The 8,260-nt window shown below is 38.2% G+C and overlaps 1 pseudogene across 1 annotated transcript in view; it reads left to right on the top strand.

Moving 5' to 3' along the window:
* Positions 1 to 6,894, top strand: part of LOC110203760 (cytochrome P450 2C42-like) — a 7,262-nt pseudogene extending 368 nt beyond the window's left edge. The window contains exons 2-5 of the transcript XR_013485503.1: positions 40 to 179; positions 880 to 1,067; positions 4,968 to 5,109; positions 6,365 to 6,894. The product of XR_013485503.1 is annotated as a cytochrome P450 2C42-like (transcript). The remainder of the gene's footprint in view (positions 1 to 39; positions 180 to 879; positions 1,068 to 4,967; positions 5,110 to 6,364) is intronic.
* The last annotated feature ends 1,366 nt before the right edge of the window (positions 6,895 to 8,260 follow it).

Here is an 8,260-nt window from a genome sequence, read left to right as displayed (position 1 = left end):
CTCCTTACTTTTCCATTAATCATACCAAATTATTCCTAGGAAAAGCAACAACCACAGTCTGAATTTACATTGAAACTTGGTCCGCACTGTACGTGATTTATTTACCGCAGGAACAGAGACAACAAGCACCACCCTGAGATATGGACTCCTGCTTCTCCTGAAACACCCTGAGGTAGCAGGTAGGATAAAGGATAATAATACATATGATTTAATCCACATGAGAGGGGTTCTGGTCCTTTTGAGACTTTCCTTGGAAACTTTTTTATTGTCATTTTAATATATTTAAGTCATTACATGTTCAAGTTTACTTGTTCCTCCTTCTCCACTACTATTTCTACCTTGATTGGTTAAGTGGTATATAATTGTGACTTATTGGTAGAGGTAGCCACATAGATAGTGATATGAATAGAGACTGGAGCCCAGTGACAGAACTGGGAGGAACTGAATAAATGAGAGGCACTAGTTCCTGATAGCTTCTTGATCCTGCCTGACCATCAAGGAGCTGGTGCCTCTGGATTCCTGTCACTCTACAGCCAGAGAGGGAAGTACCTTGGGCATATGGTTGGTCACATTAAATTGTAGAACAGGTCCAGACCGTGAATACTCCTCATTTCCTTAATCAAGTGCTCCTTGGTCTTTATTCTTTGAAGGACACCTGACCTTTTCTTATGGGCATTGGACATAGGTGCCTTAAGGGATGCTCAGCTAGCTTAAGAGACTAAAATGGAATTTTCATCTCTCTGTCTCTCTATCTATTGAAATATGAGAGTCAAGTGTATTATTTACTAGTGTAGGTCTTGGTGAAAAATCAGAGAAAATATGAGCAAAGGCAGTTTTTATCTCTACTTTTAAGATCAATTTTCATATGTATTTTGACAGAAAAACTTCATGAAGAAATTGATCGTGTGATTGGTCGAGATCGAAGTCCCTGCATGGAGGACAGAAGTAAGATGCCTTACACCAATGCTGTGATACATGAGATACAGCGATACATTGACCTCGTTCCCAGCAACCTGCCCCATGCAGTGTCAGAAGATATTCAGTTTAGACAATATCTTATCCCCAAGGTCAGAAATGTTTTCACTGTAACACAAGATTTTATCCTGCCTCTAACTGAAATCTAGAATCTTGGAGTAAGAAGGAACCTCAGGGCAACCCACATTTCTGAGAAGTGGTCCCAGAATGTCAGAATGTGAAGGAATTTCAGGGGTCATAGTCTCCATTCCCACTCCAAAAAAGGATTCCATCTACAGTATGCTCACCTGATGGTAATCCAATCTTTGCTTAAAGATTTCCAGTGAGGTGGAACCACCTTGTTGCTGTGACATTCTATTCTAATCTTGGACAGCGCTAGTTACAGGGAATTTGTTTTGTTTTGTATTAAGCCTAAATTTGCAATTTTGTAACTTTAATCTTTTGCTCTTGGTTTTGTCTCCCAGAACAAAACAGAACAGAGTTACAGTCTCTAGTAAAAGTCCACAAAACATTTGGAATCAGTTATTATGTTCCCTGTTCTATTATGTCTTCTGTTTGCTTGTCTAAATATCCCCATTTCCTTCAACCCATCCTCAAGTGGCATGGACTTGTTATTCTTACCATCCTGGTTGCCCTCCCTTGAGTAGCCTCCAGCTCTTCAGTGTCCTCCTAAGATATGTCTCACAGAAGGAATGCAATCTCATTTATGAGCTGATGAGCCCACAGTAGTACTTCCAAGCTGTGTTTGAACCTTCAATAATTGCCCTTTGTATATGGTCAGTCATCAGTTTTCAATCCACCTAACTGTGTGATAGTCAAACCTGTATATTTCCATCATTTTCAGAGGAAGAGCATGAAAATGTTTATGATGTGTTTTGCTAAAATTGAAGAAAGACCTGTATACAGCATTCTGGTGATCTACCAGTTTGTTAATATCCTCAAAAAAGGAAATAATGATGATTCCACTCCAGATACTTGTGATCACTACCTCCTTGTCTCGAGTCATGACCTCATTCCTTCCTTACCTAGATCAATGATCTCTTTAGAAATATGTTCTAGACTCTGAGTGCAGATTGAAGTGTACTTTTTTCACTTTATTTTTCTTGCTAAGGTGTCTAGATGCTCCCTAATTTTCTCCTTACTTCCCTGGGGTATTCAATCCCTGTTAGCTGTATCTATTTATTTATTCTATCCTTTTCAGTTCAAAGATCATTCCCTTGGTCAGCAAAAAAAACAGAAGTAAAGAAAAAGAAGTTCTTCATCTTTCTTTGTCATCCTTGTCTTTAAGCCTCTGGTTTTGGGTTTATCCTTTCCTCCTCTTTTTCACAACATAGTTCAAAAAATTCTCTTCTTGTAGTGCTCTGTTCGCCACACCAGCCTCTGTGCATTTTGGGCTTTATCACTTCTGTCACTTTTATGGAACTGTGACACAGTCCTTTTACTCATCCTTGTCCTTGAAAAATCTAAGTTGATTGGTGAATTCCCTATAATAATTATAACTATTGTTTATAAAGTACTTTGAAGTTTACTTTGCATAAATAAGCTTATTTACTCTTTAAAACAACTCTGAGGGAATACATGCTATAATTATCCCCATTTTACAAGTGAGTAAACTAACTCTTAAAGAGACCACCTGGTTCACCTAGGGTCATGCATTGAATAAATGTGTGAGTCAGGATTTGTCTGAAGGTTTTCCTGACTTCAGGTCTAGCAGTCTCCTCACTGTACCACCTGGCTACCTTATCCACATTGGTATCTTTAGAGAATGTTTCTTTTTCTTCCATCGCCAGAATTCTTTTTCTTTGTGTCTTGAGAAACTTAACTCTTGTCTTTCTGGTGATAATAATAATAGCTAGCATTAAGGTTTGTGAAATAATTAACAAATATTATCCCTTTTTCATCCTGACAACAATGCTGAAATATAGGTGCTGTTGTCATTCTCATTTTACAAATAAGGAAACTGAGTCTAGGAGAGGGTAAGTTATTTTTGGCCAGGGTCACATAGCTAGTGAGTGTTTGAGGCCTGATCAGTTCCTTCTGACTGCAACCATTGTACTCTTCCCATTGGGCCACTTAGTTGATCCTGTATAAACTGTAAGATGGGCGGTCACTTTCCCAAAAATTCCCCTTATTACCATCTGTAAGTATGCACAGAAAGTGTGTTAAGTGTGATTGGGTATCCTGCAACACAGCATGATCCCTCCAGAGGAAGAATGTTGTGTCGCAGGAGATCTGCAGATCTCTATTCACATCTTTGTTATCCAAGTTCCTCTCAGATGGTGAGAACTGGTTCCACCATAACTGCAGGATGAAATTATCATTAAGAAAAGTCATGGAATTACAAACTGCTCTGTTTTTGACAGAAGCGAAACTCAAGGATCCGAATGGATAATTGAAGTCTTCTATCACTGTTATACCATGTCTAACCTCTAGAGGTTATAATTTGTTTTCTGTATTCCTTGTCTAGTTTTCTTTCTGTCCAAATGGTCTGTAGCATATTCTAATGGCAATGTCAGTTTTGTTGTTGCCTCCATTTCTCTTCACCTAGAGGCTTCTCATCATTCTTCTTTCCTCTCTTGCTAAATAGCCTCAGAGGAGTGTTTCTTCTTAATATATACTACCCCACTCTCTTTTTCCTATCCTCTTTCTTTTGAATAAGTTATACTCTTTTCAGGACTTCAGCCTTCTTAAGCATCTCATCATACCATGCCCTATTTATACCTTTGAGGTGAAATTTGCTTCCTTGTCTTAAAATCCCCAATCCATTTTTTTAAACAGCACTTTAAGCATCAAAAAAGCTTTTTGGCTATATTTATATTAAATCAAAATAATCATCTTTCCAGACTTTGCTCAAGCATCATTCCATTCCTGTTCAGGAGTTCATCATGTCTGTATTTTTATTAAGATGTGATCCAGAAATCAAAATCACATTTTTAAGCACCCTCTTACAAGATGTCCACTTCTGAAATCTGCCTTTCCTTTCTGAATCTTTTGTTTCCAATTATAACCCTAATGAATACACCACCTGTGCTCCTAAAGTCTTTAGGTTTTTTTCCTTAGTGTCAAAACCTTTGGAGATGCTTCCCAGATTCCTTATGGTAGTATCATTTTTGCTCATGTGAATCACCAGATGTGGGTAGTAGTTGTCCCCTTTGTTTTGTAAGGTTCTCCACTATCTCTTGGACATATGCTCTTGGAATATGGCAGAACTAACTAATTTTTTTTTTTGTGAAGCAATGAGGTTAAGTGACTTGTCCAGGGTCACACAGCTAGTAAGTGTTATATGTCTGAGGCCGGATTTGAACTCAGGTCCTCCTGACTCAGGGCCAGTGCTCTTTCCACTGTGACACCTAGCTGCCCCAGAACTATCCATTTTAGTTGTTGTCAGCAAACAACTGTTTCATTATCCTACAGGGAGTCACCAACCATTATTCTTTTCTTCTTCCTGGATGTCTTGCCTGATAGCACCTGTGAACTTACTTTACCATTCTTGAGACTACAAGCAAATGCTTCTTCCTCAGAACATCTTGTTTCTTCATCTTCAAGAAGAGCTCCCAAGTTGTTTGTCAGCTCTTGACTTATTCTTCTGTGTGACATTATGTTATTCTTCAACATCCTGAAAAGGTCACAATTAATTTCTGTCTCTTCAGATCATCTGGAATCTGCTTGATCTTATTCATGATTGGTGTGCTTATTGTCCAGCTAGGCAGCTCTTTTGTCTTTTGAGAGATCTAATGATCAAAAGTTGTTTCATTAACTTTTTTAAAGCTGAAATCTGCTTCCTTGTGTATTTTACTCATCAGTACTGGTATCTCTCACAATAGTATTTTAGACTTTCTGAATTACTATCAGCAGAGGTATTTAAAAAGATTGGCTCTTTCCATACTTAAAAATCAGGGGTTTTGACTAGGTGATAGTTCTAAATTCTCTTTCAGCTCCAACATGCTATGGTTCTTATTTTCTAATTATTTATTTGTATCTGCTTATTTCAGGGAACCACCATCATACCATTACTGTCTTCTGTTTTGTATGATGATGAAGAGTTCCCTAATCCAGACCAGTTTGACCCAGGTCACTTCCTGGACTGAAGTGGCAACTTTAAGAAAAGCGACTATTTCATGCCTTTTTCAACAGGTAAGACATTCATCTAATTATGTGCATTAAAGATGGGTTGATAACTGAGAGGACCTTATTACTTGTGTGACCTCAGTCAAATTATTTCATTTCTCTGGACTTCATTTATCTTATATACCAAAAAACTGGGTTGGTCTAGGTGACCATTATGGTCCTTCCAATTTCTAAAACCAGGGAGTAGGGTGGAGACATAGTAAATCATTTTTCTAATTTTCCTTAGGCCAAGGTTCATCAACAAATCAGTTGAGTTTCAGAGTAGTTGCTCCAAAAAAGAGGCAGAATTGAGATAGTAGCCACTCGGTTCTGCATCCAGACCTAACACAAACTCCCCCCTACATTAATAACCATCCTCCCAGGCACTGTCAACCAGGTGCTACTTCTCAGATAAATCTTCTAGGCTTTCATGTTAGCATGGTATAATCTTGTAATTTATCAAGCCAAGGAACAGGATTGGGTTATATTAAGGCCCATTACTTAGGTACCATTATAGCTAGGGTCACTGAAGATCTAATCTTAGAGTTTATGATTTTATGGAAATGTGACTCCTGACTAGGACACATGAGCATGGAACCCCTTCCCAAGCTATGTATATTTTAATAAGGATCTATTGGTACAGAATTATAACTGATGGTCTGTCCTTTCACCTTCAATTCTTGGGGAACCTACTGGTTATTAGGTAATGGTGCCGATAGCCCCTTCTGGCGCTGGCAGACAAGAATGTTGGCAGGCAGCTAACTATCCTTGACATTGTGGTCTCCAATGCCCTGCTCAATTGGTTCTAATACTTGGGTTAGAGCTAGGAGTGAGTAGTTAAGACAAGTGGCTGGATGGCCATGAAGCTGTGGGGTAGACTCCAGAGGTGTTTTCTGTCCAGAATGGTGATAGATGATTCCCAAAAACTTGATCATTCTTCTGTCACGTTTCCCCATTGCAGTCACTGTGGGTACCACAAAGTTATTCCTTGAGACTATAAATGAGGGATTGTTTCTCCCTACGGCAATGACTCCTTTCCTCTGAATATGAATCCCAGAACTTGCTCTGGCCTAGGGGAGATTGATTGAGGGAGAGCATACAGGAAGGGTTTTTCCTCTCTGTCTTGGCTCTTCAAAGGAGTCAAGGACCAGAGAGGAAAGGAATGCACACAGTTCTTTACCTAATGCCACTGAGTGTTAGTGGGCTACCTGTAAGTCCAAAGAAGTGGCCTAGATGACTTAGAAGTTTACAAATATCAAATCCTTATATTTGTCTCTTTCAGGAAAACGGATATGTGCTGGTGAGAGTCTGGCTCGGATGGAATTATTTCTGTTTTTTACTACCATCTTACAAAATTTTACCTTGAAATCTCCCATTGACTCAAAAGATATTGACATCACCCCAGTTGCCAGTGGATTAATCAACGTACCCCCCTCCTATGAGCTCTGCTTTCTACCTTCCTACAACATGTGAAAGACCAGCCCTAGTTTCAACTGCTCTAGAGTCTCCTCATGTTCTATGAACAAGATGTATTCATTTCATTGCCTGCCAATGAAAGCCCTCTATGATTTCCACCCAATATACTCTTCTAGCATAATCTAATACTCCCTTTGACTTTTGCCAAAATCATGATTTAATTTCCCTCAAACTGCCCTAGAAATTCCCTGTTGCTGGAATATTTCTTCTTTTTTCTTCATTTCAACTCCACTGACTGAAATCTTACCCACCCTTCAAATCACAATTTAGGTGCCATATCCCTGTGACCCCTTTAGTTCTTACAGTCTGTATTATTCAATTTAAGCCTGAATTATATATGCATCTTATGTTGTGTGTTCTTTCAGAATGTTTATTGATCCTCACTTGTATTCCTCACCAGATCTTAAGATTCTTTTTAGTAGGGCCTCTATCCTGTACTTGTGTGTAATTATCTACCACCAATGGGTTAGAAGCCATTTTCTGCTCCTTAAACGTCTCATGTTATATGCGTCAACACATACATACATACATCCTACTATGATGGCAGCTTAACTGCCCACAATGTGATGTCAGTAAAGTGGCACCTTGGACAGTATCTAGGACCTGCAATCACAAAGACCTGAGTTAAAATTCAGCCTTAGACATTTACTGGTGTATGACCCTGGGAAAGTCATTTCACCTCTGTTTGCTTCAGTTTTTTATCTATAAAATGGGGATATCATAGCATCTATCTCCCAGGTTATTGTGAGAGGATCAAAGCAGTTGATAATTGTGAAGTATTTAGTACAGTGTCTGGCACATTGTAAGTGCTATGTAAATGTTACCAGAAATTATGATTATTACAACAACAATAACTACTACTGCTATTACTTCTACTACTAGTACTACTACCACTATTACTGCCATTACTACTACATATTTCACCTTCCTACCCTAATTAAAAAGTAGAAATAGAAAATAATCTACTGTTCACCACCTAAAAGAGAGCCTGGGTGGAAAACTTACAAGAATGTCCCGGTCAAATTTCAAAACTCCCAGGTTAAGGAGATTATATTATGAGCAATAAGAAAAAAAAAACAATTTAGACACTGTAGAGATACAATCAGGATCTCACAAGATGTAGCAGCTTCCACATTAAAAGACCATAGGTTTTAGAATATTATATTTCAAAGAGCAAAAGTGCTGGGGTTGTGAGCAAGAATTACTTATCCAGCAAAGTTGAGTTTAATTGTACTATATGCTATATATGCCATGCTATGTATTTGGATATCATATCCAAAAATCATATATTTGACTAACTGAAATACTTTCAGATATTTGTGATAAAAAGACTAGAACTCAATGGAAAATTTGATACAAAAGATCCAGAAGAAATATAAGAAAAATATTAAAGCGTAATTATAAGGGACTTATTAAGGTTAAACTGTTTACATCTTATATATGACAATGCTATTGGTATTCTTAAAAGTGTCATCATTACTAGGATAGTTTGAAATAAATATTGGATCGAGTTGTGTGTGATGGGATGATTCTAAAAACAGAATTGAGCAGGAAAAGGTAAAAAGGAACAATTATCTCAACAATGGAACATGAAGGGGGGGTGGAGCCAGGATGGCAGAGTGAAAGAAGTGACTTGCTTGAGCTCTCCTCCAAACCCCTACAAATACTCCTAAAGAATGTCTGTAAACAAATTCTGAAGCAG

Source organism: Phascolarctos cinereus, unplaced genomic scaffold (assembly GCF_003287225.1).
Source record: "Phascolarctos cinereus isolate Bilbo 61053 unplaced genomic scaffold, phaCin_HiC Scaffold_3;HRSCAF=262, whole genome shotgun sequence".
NCBI lineage: Eukaryota > Metazoa > Chordata > Mammalia > Diprotodontia > Phascolarctidae > Phascolarctos > Phascolarctos cinereus.
Note: the sequence above shows the minus strand (reverse complement) of the source record. Positions and strands in the feature narration are given on the sequence as shown.